The sequence below is a fragment of the Triplophysa dalaica genome, chromosome 2, assembly GCF_015846415.1.
Source record: "Triplophysa dalaica isolate WHDGS20190420 chromosome 2, ASM1584641v1, whole genome shotgun sequence".
In the NCBI taxonomy this organism is placed as follows: domain Eukaryota; kingdom Metazoa; phylum Chordata; class Actinopteri; order Cypriniformes; family Nemacheilidae; genus Triplophysa; species Triplophysa dalaica.
The window spans coordinates 11,151,472-11,164,462 of NC_079543.1; the positions used below are offsets into that span (position 1 = coordinate 11,151,472).

At 36.1% G+C, this 12,991-nt stretch overlaps 1 protein-coding gene across 3 annotated transcripts in view; it reads right to left on the reverse strand.

Moving 5' to 3' along the window:
* Positions 1-12,991, reverse strand: part of LOC130434362 (teneurin-3) — a 578,467-nt gene that overhangs the window by 486,167 nt on the left and 79,309 nt on the right. Inside the window, exon 1 of one of the 3 annotated variants that reach the window (XM_056764490.1) lies at positions 4,866-5,043. The exons of 1 other annotated variant lie outside the window; for it this stretch is intronic. The gene's annotated coding sequence lies outside the window, so the exon portion shown is untranslated. Of the gene's footprint in view, positions 1-4,865; positions 5,044-12,991 lie in introns of those variants that run through there. One more of the 3 variants, XM_056764500.1, reaches the window with a different exon arrangement.

Genomic DNA, 12,991 nt, shown 5'->3' on the forward strand with positions numbered 1-12,991 from the left:
CCCAGTTCCATCACAGATGCTCTCTTGTTCTCTCTGGTATTTATCCTTTCTGATGCCCTGTAATTGTAAGTGAAGGGGCAAAGGGGAGGGATCATCAATTTAGACATCAATCAATGTGTCATCTGTTCTCAGGTCTAAAAAGCTGTCACGTAATAAAAAAGGAAGTTTTCTTCAGCTGGTAAAAAACAAAGCCGTGACCAGACAATCCGCCCTTACAAATGCTGGGAAGAATCAGGGATGAGTAGTACATTGCAGTATTGATTTGAGTTTGCAGGCATGCCAGTCACACATACAGGAATCGGGATGTGCCCTGTGTCTTTTAGATGTGAACAACCATGTCATCAAGTAATTACAAAGGATGCAGAGCAATTACAAACCTTTAGACTGCCAAAACAGAAAAATCGCAGAACAAATGAATGATAAACATGTGTAATAGTTTCATTGTTTCGTCTTAAAGTAACACTTGAGAACTTCTGCTCACAGGTTCCCCCATGTGGATGATAAGCAAAATTGTATGTTACCAGTGTTGTAAATAAAGTTGCTGTATAATCTTCCCAGTGGGCATCGCAATACACGTGAATTTGTTTACTAGGCTGATGAAACTGCCGAATGCAGAAATGTTGTTAGGAAACCATTTAGCACTCTTCCGCAGTAAGGGGATGGGTGTGGCTTTGTGTATCGACTCGAACACAGAACTTACAGGGTGTGATTGTAGCCGCTATGAGGCTGCTTAGGTAGCAGCGGCAGCAGAATTCGTCCTGTTAAGTGAAATAATTTTATTTATTAATTACATTATTTTAAGTGTTGCTTAACATTCAGGGTTCTGGTAGCAAGTCACAGACATAGTGCCCTTATCCTCACCATTATTAACATCCCCTCGATTGTATTTTTACCATTACTAACATCATACATAATTTTTAACTTCAAACTACATCAAAATCATTCATGTACTCATTCAGGACACAAAACGGCTAACTTTTGCGGACCTGAAGCATTGTGCCCTTTGAGTCACAGACAGCTTGCGAGAACTCTGGCCACTTCATTGTGCTGATATTAAAGCTGAGGTGACCTCCGGCACAGGAGAAATGTCAGGACACTCATCTCATGCCCCCTTCTACTGAATTAAGGTTCATATCTATGTTCTAGTCTTAATGGAACAAGGGCTATGACTGCATTTGCCACTTAAACTTTCATTTCACGCCTTTCTATCCCCCTCCTCCTTTACAAGGTTAGCCACCTATGCTCTGACATTTCGGGTAAGTTTAACACCTATGAACTTGTCAATATGACGGTTTTCGCTGAGAAGAAAATTAAAATGTGTTTTCTCTCTTTTCCGGACACCCGGAAACTGAATTAAAAGAATAAATTAACAGTGAAACACTGTTGATGACCTTTTTTTAATACTGTTATATTCAACTGTGTTTTGTATTAGGGAATCCGTTTTTTCACACATTAAAGCAACTGCTGTTGTAATTTTTATTATAATTCTAAATGCTTCAAAGGGGCATCCACTATTAACCTCTTACAACTACCTTTAAATGAAACGGTAGTATGCAAGCTTTATATTTAAAACATGTAACAATAAACACAAAGAGGCAATAATTAGCCGTACATTAATCACTCTAAGACTTTTTTCAGCATGCAAATATGGCAATATCAAGTGATTCAGTATACAGCTTGATATTTTCTATCAACCTTAAATCTAATATAGCAACAGATTATGCCGAAAACTGCAGCAGCATTAAGGCAAATAAAAACAGATTACACTTGAAATGTAAAACTGTGAGCAGATCTAAAAAAAGAAACATATACTAGAACGAAATCACCAATATGTACCCATTATAGACCCCTGGGTTTTTTTATGATAAATTTTCATCTGCCTTGTTATATGATGGCTTTTCTATAACTTTTCACCAGCGATAGCTATGCTACCACCTGGCAAGTGAGTCTGGACTGCTTATTCAGTCTAGCCTCGATTCAGCTTGGTTAAACTAAATAGTTTGTGATGTTTATAAAGTAAAAGTTGCATTCTCTGCAACGGAAAAGACCGTGCAAGTCCTGTAGGACTTAATGGATCATTGCGGCGAAGCATCATTACAACTAAAAATACTGCTCCAAAAAGTTGCATTTTTGGAGTTGGTAATATACAAGAGCACATTAAATCAAATAAATACTTGGCTATAGAACAATTTATACCAGTAAAAAGTGTATTAAGTCACACACATACAGATACTTCCTCCAAGAGCTGTGAAAAACCTGAGGCGTGAGGCCACCAAGTCAAATACATCTGACAGACCTATTTTGTAAAAATGACAAAGATCAGATAGGAGCCTGTCGTTTTCAACCTGACAGCAAGATACTAGAAAAATGATGCATTGTGCTATCTCCAATTTTCTATTATACCATTATATCCAGAGAGACATTATAATTTCACATTTGACGAAAAACACACCTGCACCAGGTAGTTCATTATTTTTAGAATGAAAAGAGTTACAGTGAATTAAGTTAAACAATGCAATAACCACCTCGCCGTGCCTTAATTAAAGAATTGTAATTAAGAAATTACAGTCCTAAATCCGCAAGCAGCCTAAGCGAATAAGCGATCCAACATCGCTGCAGCATAGATATATCCGGCTGCAATTAAACATTTTGCAGGTCCTCCTGCAGGCTGGCACACCTGAGCAGTTGATAAAGCTTCAATCCCGAGCAACACTCATGAGAGATTTGTGCGACTGTCTGTAACAACAGAGAAAGGGATCAGACCACTATCTCTCGTGAACTTATATGGCTCCTGCCAGGGTCATGAAAGGGTTTCTGGCTTGATGTGCACAGAATACAAACTCTACATTAGAGGAACATTGTTACTTCGGCAGGATGCAGAATGCTGTGTAGTTATAATGCCCGACAGGTACAATAATGTGACTTGACTACAAACATTTGGTTTCTTGATGCCTTCATAACATTCAGCAGGGTGTCTCAAGAGCAATAAACAGTGCATTCCATCATATTTTTGCTCAATATGTTAAAATGCCATTTAGCAGCTGTTGATATCACACTTGTACTGTAAAACTCAACAGACTCCGAACAAACGGCATAATAATACAACTTTTTGATGGTAATTGTGTGTAAAACGTAATATTACCCAGAACTCATAGTGAGTGACTGATGTTATTAAAGTCTCAAGTTTCTTTCTAAATGAGGAAAGGTGCAATAAAGAAAACAAATGATGCATATTGATAATCAATTTCAATGAGTGTGGCGCAGCCACAATCCATCAAGTACCCCTGCGTTCAGAAAATGCCCTCATGAACATAACAGCTGCTCACTGCTATGTTAAATCACCAGATTTATGTATGCCTGGCGAAAGTTACTTTCCTCTTCCCAAAATAAAAAAGTCATTTAATGTTGATAAATATATTCAATAAAAACAAATTACCGCTCGGATGCATTCTCTGGTGCCTCTTCACTCCCATTTAGCCTTAATTACAACATCACTTTTGGGTTCGCTGCACTTCTGTACCTCCTGAACCCTCCACCTCATCTCTCGATCTCTCACTCTTTTCCACTGTCGTTCTTTGTCTCTCCCCAGCTGTCTCATCACCCTATTGATCCTTTAATTGTGTTGTTTGGCACCTGTTCTTGGGCCCGTTCCCAGGTATTTCAGCAGGGTAAAGATTATCACATGCTATGAAACTCCCTTGAAAGGACATCATACGCATTTGAATGTGTGAACGGCGCTCGTGATTACCCATTACTGAGATATAGCACAGTTACAAGTGCAAAGTATGGCAATTTCAATAAAGCGGTTCTTGGATCAACTCAATTTGAAACTGTCTCTGAGTACTGCTATTAAGTTTCTGAGGTGCTTGTGTGCGGTACATCTCAGTTCTGTCTTCTAGAAATAGTTGGTTCAAGATGGAGTCATAACACTTTATTATGAATGAAATCCGCTGGTTCATGATGGAAACATTGAATTTTTATCTTTTTCTGCATCCTCTCAACTGCAACTCTAGTGGAAATCTCCAAATAGCTCACTAGCCATCAAAATGCCATGCAGAACTGCATCAGCACTTTGATTTTAATTCACACTTCTTTAAAACCTAAAAATAATCAAACCAAAATATAGCTATACTATAGAGACTGCACAAGATAAGTGTTCCTTGTTAAAAAAAATGATGTCTTCAGATGCTCATTTTTATAAATTCCTATTAAACAAAAATGTTGCCATGGACAATGACAGATGAAAACATACCCACAATTTACCAAATACTGATTGTTTAGCGTGACAGAAATATTGTATATAGTGCTAAGCACAAACTTCCCATCACAGTTATGTTTGAGCCATTGTCATTCTGTGCATTTTAAGAGGATAAATTCATTGCACTGAATTCTATTTAAGATTAGACATGTTTTAAGCAGAAACGTTTTTCTGTTTCCCCCTTTAAGGTGCTATGTTTTCTCTCCAAAAGAGCTGTGTAAAATATGGCAGTTCAGTAACTTCAAAGGTATTCAAAATCTCATCAATCTTGAGGAGCATCAACAGGTATCAGATTAATTGAGATGCAGTTGAGCACTGCTCCTATTACTGCTGCAGTCATGAGTCTGATGAATTACTTCTCATAAAATTTCCTCATAATTCATTAAAAGATTGGCGCGTTGTTCCGTTGAATATGAGAGTTGGACACCGTTGTTCGCCAACAGCCGTTATAAACTATACGCATTTTGACATATCCACCTGCTTCTAAGAGTTTGACAATTTACACAAATACGTTACTCGGAGACTTTCAAAATGAAGGAAAAAAAACACACACAAACATACGCAAGTACAACAACATCGTCTTACAGATGACTGATGGAACTTTTACCTTTCGGGGGCGGTTGGCGTCTCCGTGCTTCTGCGGGAAATTGGTCCCACGCAGCTCTGCTCTGCTCAGCGCGCAGCGGACGAAACACGCTTGACAGAGGAAATAAGGAGCTCGGTGAGGAGAAATTCTCTTCTTCTTTTTCTCTCTCTACTTCTCCGCCACAGAGACAGTCAGTCAAGAACAGGTTATCGGTTTTCTCGCGCGAGAGAAATGAGACCGAACGTGAGCGCGCGCGCGAGGCTGCCTGAGCGCACGTGAAGTGAAGTTGGGAATTGTTCTCGCGCCCGGCGTTGAAGAGCGGCTTCCGTTGGGAGAAGTCGACGCGAAGCGTGAGCGCTGACCACTGACTGGGGTCCTGCGAGGATGAGCGTGTGCACTGTGCTGAAGAGCGCAACGCGTGCGTGGAGCGAAACAGCGACTCTCTTACGCGCGTCTTTGTTTTAACCTCTGTACATCACACACACACATGAGCCTCGTGACAGGTTAACCCTAGATTAACAGATGTCCACTTGCATCTTTAAAAACGTCAGTTGTCGTCTTGATAGAGCTAAACGTTGTCATTTTTCCTTCTGGAAAATAATAAATTATCATCGTTTCTGTATGATTAATTGTTTTCCTAAAATAACCTGAAATTATAAGTTTTGATGCTTGATTTATTGGACTCTTTTAAAATACTTTTTCAGGGTTAGTGCTAAAACAAATAGATGCATATTATATATGAATTGGTTTACACTGCAGAGAATGAAAAAAATGCATAAATATGGGCCTCACCCTCTTTTATCTGTTTTATTGGGCGGCTGTAAACCTCGCCCATGAGCTTATAAGACATTGTTTTCGTAGTTTATTGAAGTAATCACAAAATCTCACACTCCTGTGCATTTTTATATTTTAATCTATCTGTGGATTTGGATCAAACCTGTGCTCTAGTATTTTAATCAGCTTTCCTTCATTTTCCTGCTCATCTGAGGAGTAAACTGCAGTGCAATGGAGTGAGATTATACCCTTCCGAGCTGTATGAGCTAACAATAAGAAACTAACCCACACCAGCTTACCCGGTAATATCCTTTAACTGTCCCGTATGACACATAGTCATTACCATGACAGCACGTGTTTAAAAGTATCCCGATGTTTCGGTCATGCTGCGCTTATTAAAAATCAAATTGTTTATTACACCAGGGTGAGTTTTATTTTCCCTTCAGCGTAGCATTTTGGGAATATATGGGCACCATCCTCATAAACTTACAGTAACAAGGAAAACAGAGGAAGAAATAATAACTCGAAAGAGTGTCTGCATGCCTGTGAAACCACCCACAAGGGACTGGCAAGTCAACACGTTTCAAACTGAGAAAATAAAGTAGGGCTTAAGCTTTATTGAAATTCCCAATTCTTTCTTCGCTCAAATTGGGGTTATTCACGGCAGGGAAATGAACATTGTGAGAATCATCCATCCTCAAATCTACAGTATATGTCTTTACCCACCCTACCCATGTTCAGGAGTGAGTATCATCCACAAACCCTTTGTAAATTCTGCTTGGTGAACCAGCTCTGTTCTTTCTGACATTCGCTGCCCTGACAATAGTGTACAGTTATGTTTTTTTTAATCATTGAGACAACATTCATTGTCCTCAGCCAGTCGAGATTTTGACCCTAAGATTTTTGTTGCAGCAAAAATCCTCTCAAGAAATAAAAACCTGCATTAAAAAAAGGTAAGGAAAAAGTACACACTGCAGAGCATAAGGTAAAAAATGAATATAGATAAGATCTTACCTGATATTATTTCCCAAAGCCATGAAAGTAAATAAATTACATTATGTCAAGTAGCATAATTGTGGGGGGCATTTCAAATTAAATTATCATATAATATTTGTGGCTACAAATTAAGACTGAATTCTTAAAATAATTTTATTTCCTCCGTGTTAAGGAATGCTACGTCTCAAGTACATGTGGAAAAACTGTCTCTTAAAATTAGTTGAGCGTTGGCTGATGGAGAGCTCGCCCTCTTCACAGACTCTGCAATTCAATAGCTGTTGACAACTAGGGCTGAAGGTAAACACTTCTGCAAATTTACATCATTCAAATGAAACCCACTGGACTGCAAATAAATGTCAGATTAAACATTTATATTCGGCACGCTGGGTGCTTTTTTGATGGCATTAGTGTTTTCTACTGTGTTAAAACTGAAGAAATGTAGATATGAAAAACTTTTAACCTTTCAGATAAAAATGTTTAGGGAACAAAAAATATCAAAACTGTCTTGAAAATGCATTTCATTTTTAAACATTTTAGACATTTGCAAACAAGATGCAATACCGAATGAATTAATATTGAATGTGCATGTTTTACATTATGAATTTTTTTCAAAAAATAAGACTAATCTAATTTTGTAATATTGTCAATGCCAACATAAGATAGCAAAGACGGACACTAGATCCTCTACTTCAAACAATCTAAATGGACAAAGCCAAAATCTCTTATCCTGCTATTTTTTAGCACTTTGTGATCATATGAATAACACTCAAGTGTAAAAAAATTGAATGCCTAAATGATTTGTGGTAATCTCAGACCTTCTCAACTAGACATATACATGTTTATCTGGACGTATCTGAAATACAACACTTACAGAGCATAAGATCTTAGAGCTTTAATGTACTCCTGCACTGACTTATGGGTACAAATAGTACTGCACTACACAACAGTAAAAATATGCCTGACGAGACAAGCAAGTTTCAGCCATAGGCTGTTTTCAAACTAACTATAACATCAGGGGTCCTTTGCACCAAAAAAAGGAGGCATAGTCCACCCTGGACTTCTCTCTTGCCTAAGAAACTCTAGTGTAAAAGTATTGTTGCATGCTGAGCCCTCAGATAAGGATACCATCATACTGTAGGTATATACTACCATACAAATCTCTTGTACAGTACATATTAGACTCACTAGATGTTTCATGATTGGCTGTACAGTCCGGTAATGTGAGCCCTTACTGCTGGCTGCAAAGCATTCTTGCTGCAGATTTGACTAACAATTTATAAACACCTACGCAATCTTAGGTCAGCAATTAAGAAATGCTTCCTACTACACAAAAATAATTTTGTCTGAACTGTACGCGTATGAACAGTATGCGCTGATTGCAGTTTATTTGTTTTTATCCACATAGTATCATTTCAGAGCATCTTTAAAGCATGTATATAACCCAATTTTTTGGGCTTTGTTGTAGAAGTAGGGATAGTTCAACCAAAAATGAAAATTCTTCACGCACCCTCAAGTTATTCCACACCTATAATTTTTTGTGACATGGTTACCTTAATTTTACAAAAACTAATTCTACTTAAGTATTCGTTCCTGTGACATTTTCATCCTTTTGAGATTAAAAAACATAATTCTTTTGATAAACATGAATTGATCCATGGATTAAGCACCACTTCATTGTGTATCTTTTTGTTTCAACATATGCACCTGTAATGAGATGCCATCATTTTTAACAAAAGAAAATCCGTTGTGCGCCTTTAAAATTGTTTTTACCAATTTTGCAACAACTTCATTTAATTATGTTCAATTATTGTGCAGAGGATTTCCAGTTTGGGGTATGAGACTACGTAAGGAGAGTCAATTTTGAAATAGTAATTTTATGTGTTTTTAAAGTTTGGTATACTTTTTTGTGTTTTGTGGTTAATTGTGTGCAGAAGTTGTGCTTGTATTTAAAAGGCTGTTGTAGGTTTTGATGGGTTTTGCTTCACTTACGAAAAATAATGGCAGGACTTAGATTTCTCTCATCTTACTTGCTTATTGCATTTTGTGCTTTGTAATCAGTGTTGAACTTATACTTAAAAAAACTGTGAAGAATCTAATAAATATTTATTTTGGTTAAAATAAAAGTTATTTATGTAAAACAAAGTTTCAGGTAGCTAACATATACTAAGTAAAGGTGCTGATTGTGTACATCCATAAGACACAGCTTTGCATCAGTTCAAATCCCCATCCTTCAATGGCTCCTTGCATCAAACTCAGAACATATTGCACCATCTTTTCAAATATAGTTGCATGAACACAGGCATAAATGAAATATCGGCAAAGCAAACATGCCTGGAATCTTACAATGTGTCTTTGAGCAAAGTTTGCTACAATGTACACATTTATACATACACCTTCTGAGAATATATGTGTATAGTCTTATCTTATTACATCTTTATCTTCACATATTCACCATGCTTCAGGATTTGCAACTCTGTTTAAAGTATATAAAGTATAAAATTCAGCCTGTGAGGTGTTTTGGCCCTTTCGATAATAAACTCCCATTAAATACACTTTGACACTTTTTATACAGTGGTTTATTTGGATGATATCAAAGTTAGTCAATGTATAAGCATCAAATATATTTTCAATATTTGTTAAATGTTGAGAACATTTATTAGTAATCATTTAGTATTTTAATAACATTCTGTGGAAAAAAATTAGACTATTCCAATAATTTCACAAAATTGCAGCATGATTGGAAATGTCACTATAATAAAAAAATCGAATATATTATAAAATATTATAAATGTTATTAATATAAGTTTTATCACACTAACACACTTCTGACCAAATTACAGTAAAAGTGCATACTGTTGGACATGACTGAAATGCGTCTCCATCTGAGGATCAGTCATAAATAAATATGCAGATCCTTTTCATATCATAAATATGAAAATGTTATTTACATTTTCTATATATTAAAGGCATTTGAAATCAGTTGCAGCTAAATTAAAAGTTGAAAGGCATTGAAAAACAACTCCTCTGGATTTTAGATTTTTATTTAACTGATAAAATTTTTAACTGTTAAAAACAAGTTCTGGGAAAGCAAAGTTACAGAAACAACAGACTTCACATATGCCTTTGTGTAGAGGAGAAATCAAGCAACCTGGTGAGAACATATCTTTAAATTATTTTCGATCCAAGTGCTTGTAGCAGGTCAACCGCTGTCTGTGCGCTGCAGAGAGAACACCTGCTAGGACAGAGGTGGTGTTTTTGAGGGAGGGGGTTCCAGATCACTGTCTGCATTTGGATTCTCTGTGGTTGACACAGTGCTGTCAGCTGGTGTCTTACACCAATAATTCATATAAAGCCTGTGGTAGCGCTCAATAATTCACCGCACACATGCACGTAGAGTAAAGCTTACCAGCTCACTTTGACAACGCCTTTGTTACCATTATGCCATCCTGCATGAAACATTCAGCACGTCAACATATTCAGTGGCAAAATTATGCTATACGCTGTGTCATCTTTCTGTATATCATATCCTCGAGTACTTTATGTAGTCAACTGCTCTTAATATTGAGCTGGCTATTTTGAAGAGCTATATTTAATCTGATGCCATGACTGCTACGACCTTTTTCAGACCCTCTGATCATAATAATTGTATTCCTACTATGGAAAGTCAATGGGGGCCATTGGGGTGAACTTTTCCTTTAGGAGAGTGGATCATCTTCAAGATCAAATGGATAAGAGACACAAACAAAAAGTTAAGCATTCTGTTTTGTAATAAAATGAAGCACTAAAATGTTTTTAAACGGATAGTTCACCAGTTTTCAAAAATCATTCTTATTATATTATATTTTATTATTTTATTATATGTTTCATTGTTTTAGTTAGATGTATTTTTGTTAGTTATTATCGCTTTAATCAAAACAAATAAACTGCAGTTTGATTGATATTAATCGGAAAATACAATAAAAACATGATTTTTGAGAGTTCACATTATGGAACCAAACTCTTCAATTGCTTTATACATTTCTTTGTTCTGTTGAACACAAAAGATCTTTTTAAGAATGTAGGAAAGCAAAAAAGTTCTGGGGCACTTCTGACTACCATTTTTCCTACTATGGTATTGTCAATAGTGTGTTAATCAGAGCAAAAAAATGCATACAGATTTGGAATGACTCGAGGGTGAGTAAATAATGACAGATTTGTTATTTTGGGGTGAACTGTCACTTTAAGCAGACACTTGCATGTGCAGATATTCTAATGTAGTTACATTCAAGATAGTCTTAACTAAAATTTCCCATGTCTAGTTTAGGAATAAATTATCATTTAATGTCATTTTTAAATATTAATAAATGCATGTATACATGTATGATTAGTGTATTAAATGCGTAAATAAATGTATAAAATCTATCAAGGTGTATGTAACAACACATCAATTTATATAATTACAAAACAAACATCAATATATATAAAATAATATTTTGAAATGGATGACTTGGACCAAATTATAAATAAAAATCAGCCAATAAGAGCTCTGCACAGATGAGAATCCCTTCAATATTCTTAAAATTATAAAACGCCTGTTAAATGATGAAATGTCAATAGAAGGATTACTACTCCAGGTTGGCTCTTTAAAGATAAATTAATAAAATCAAATACATTTTTATTTTTTTTAACATGGTTTGTATGAATTGTCCTCTTCCATAGTTTTAATGAGTTTACTTGTATTCTAAACGGTGGGAAAGTATAAAAAATATTTTATAATTAGAATCTCTTACCATTAAACCCTCATGTATGTAAATTGCATGTGCTTAACTTGTAACTGTCTGTATGTGTGTATATGTAAATGAGGGAGTGAAGAAAGAAATCGCTCAGCCATATTCATACCATAGCCTCTGCAGGGACACAACTGCAATGATGCTGTTTACATTATAAGCGTACAGTCCACACTGTGGAACTGATGTGTGATTACTATGCTAAGTGAAGCTCTCAGTGGCAGTTCCCAACCCTGTTGTAGCGTCTCTGTTTTATTACAACGGACTAGTCCTGTGTGCATTTCTGCAAGCACATCACATCGCCAACTAAACCTAATTGTACTCAGGCACAATGTCAAGCAATGATAGTTGATTTAACAGCCGATTGAATTATTGCCCTTCAGCTGTGAACTGCTTTACCTGGCAACGTTTTTTCCCCAACAAATTAGCGCCCAACAATGACAAGTTCATTCACTCGCCTTGGCAAGTGCGTTGCGTATTAGTGAGAGACAAGATGCAAATGCTGTATTTGAATAATGAGAGTGGATATTTGTAACAGCTTTCCAAAACTGTGACATTCCTGAAAGGTTTATGATAATGCACTTGTCATTGCATCATATGCAAATGCTGTAGTAAAGCAGAGAAGCAAAGTAAAAGAATAAGGCTCAGAACAAAACAAAAATAAACAGTGTTGGATGGGAATGGCATTTTACCTAGCTATTAAGACAGAAAGTTACAAACCTATGCTCCAATAACAAATTGTTTAGAATATGTTATATCCAAACACAGAAATATAAATAACAAAATCTGAGCCTCTATGAATCACTGATCTTTTGTATAATCCAGCCTTGCATCTCAGTTAGGGATCATCACAGTTAGAGCCAAGTTCTAAACACTGCAGTAGGCGACTTTGCAAATCCTCAATAATAGGCCTACATAGTTCAAACACCACGATTAATTAAATATTGATCTGTTTGCTTGGATGGCACACTTTGTGATGGTTCTCATCTCCAATGTACAAAAAGTATCTGCAAGCTTTAATGGTTTTCCAAAGAACTAAGGAAGTGTTCCAATGTAATGTAAAATATCAGTGTCCCGACCATCCTTCTCAGATAAGAAAGTTCACACAAATGCACACACACGCAGTTTTCATCAATGCAATTTTTGTTTATCACTGCACGCACGCACGCACACACGCACGCACAAAAACAGTTTTCATAAATGCAATTTTTTAATTAATGCAAATTTTTTTTTTATTCAATTAAATGTAAAATTGTTTCCTCATTTACTCACCCTCTGGCCCCCATTGACTATCATTGTATGGATACAAAACCACGGAGACATTTTTCTCTTAATATCTTCTTTTTTGTTCCTATGTTTTTTATTTTGGGTGATTTATCCCCTTTACCTTTATGTTATGTTTCTTACTGTACTGGCAAAGTGTTTTCCTTATCTTACTGTATGTGTAACCTTATTAATATTAGTAAAAGTTAGATAATAAATACCGAAATAAATATAGATAAATACAAATGTACACTTAAAACAGAAAACATTTAGTTGGCAGGTTACGAAAAATAGACAATCAAAAAACCCTAAAAAAACACAATCACAAAAGTCATTGTGAGATTCAAA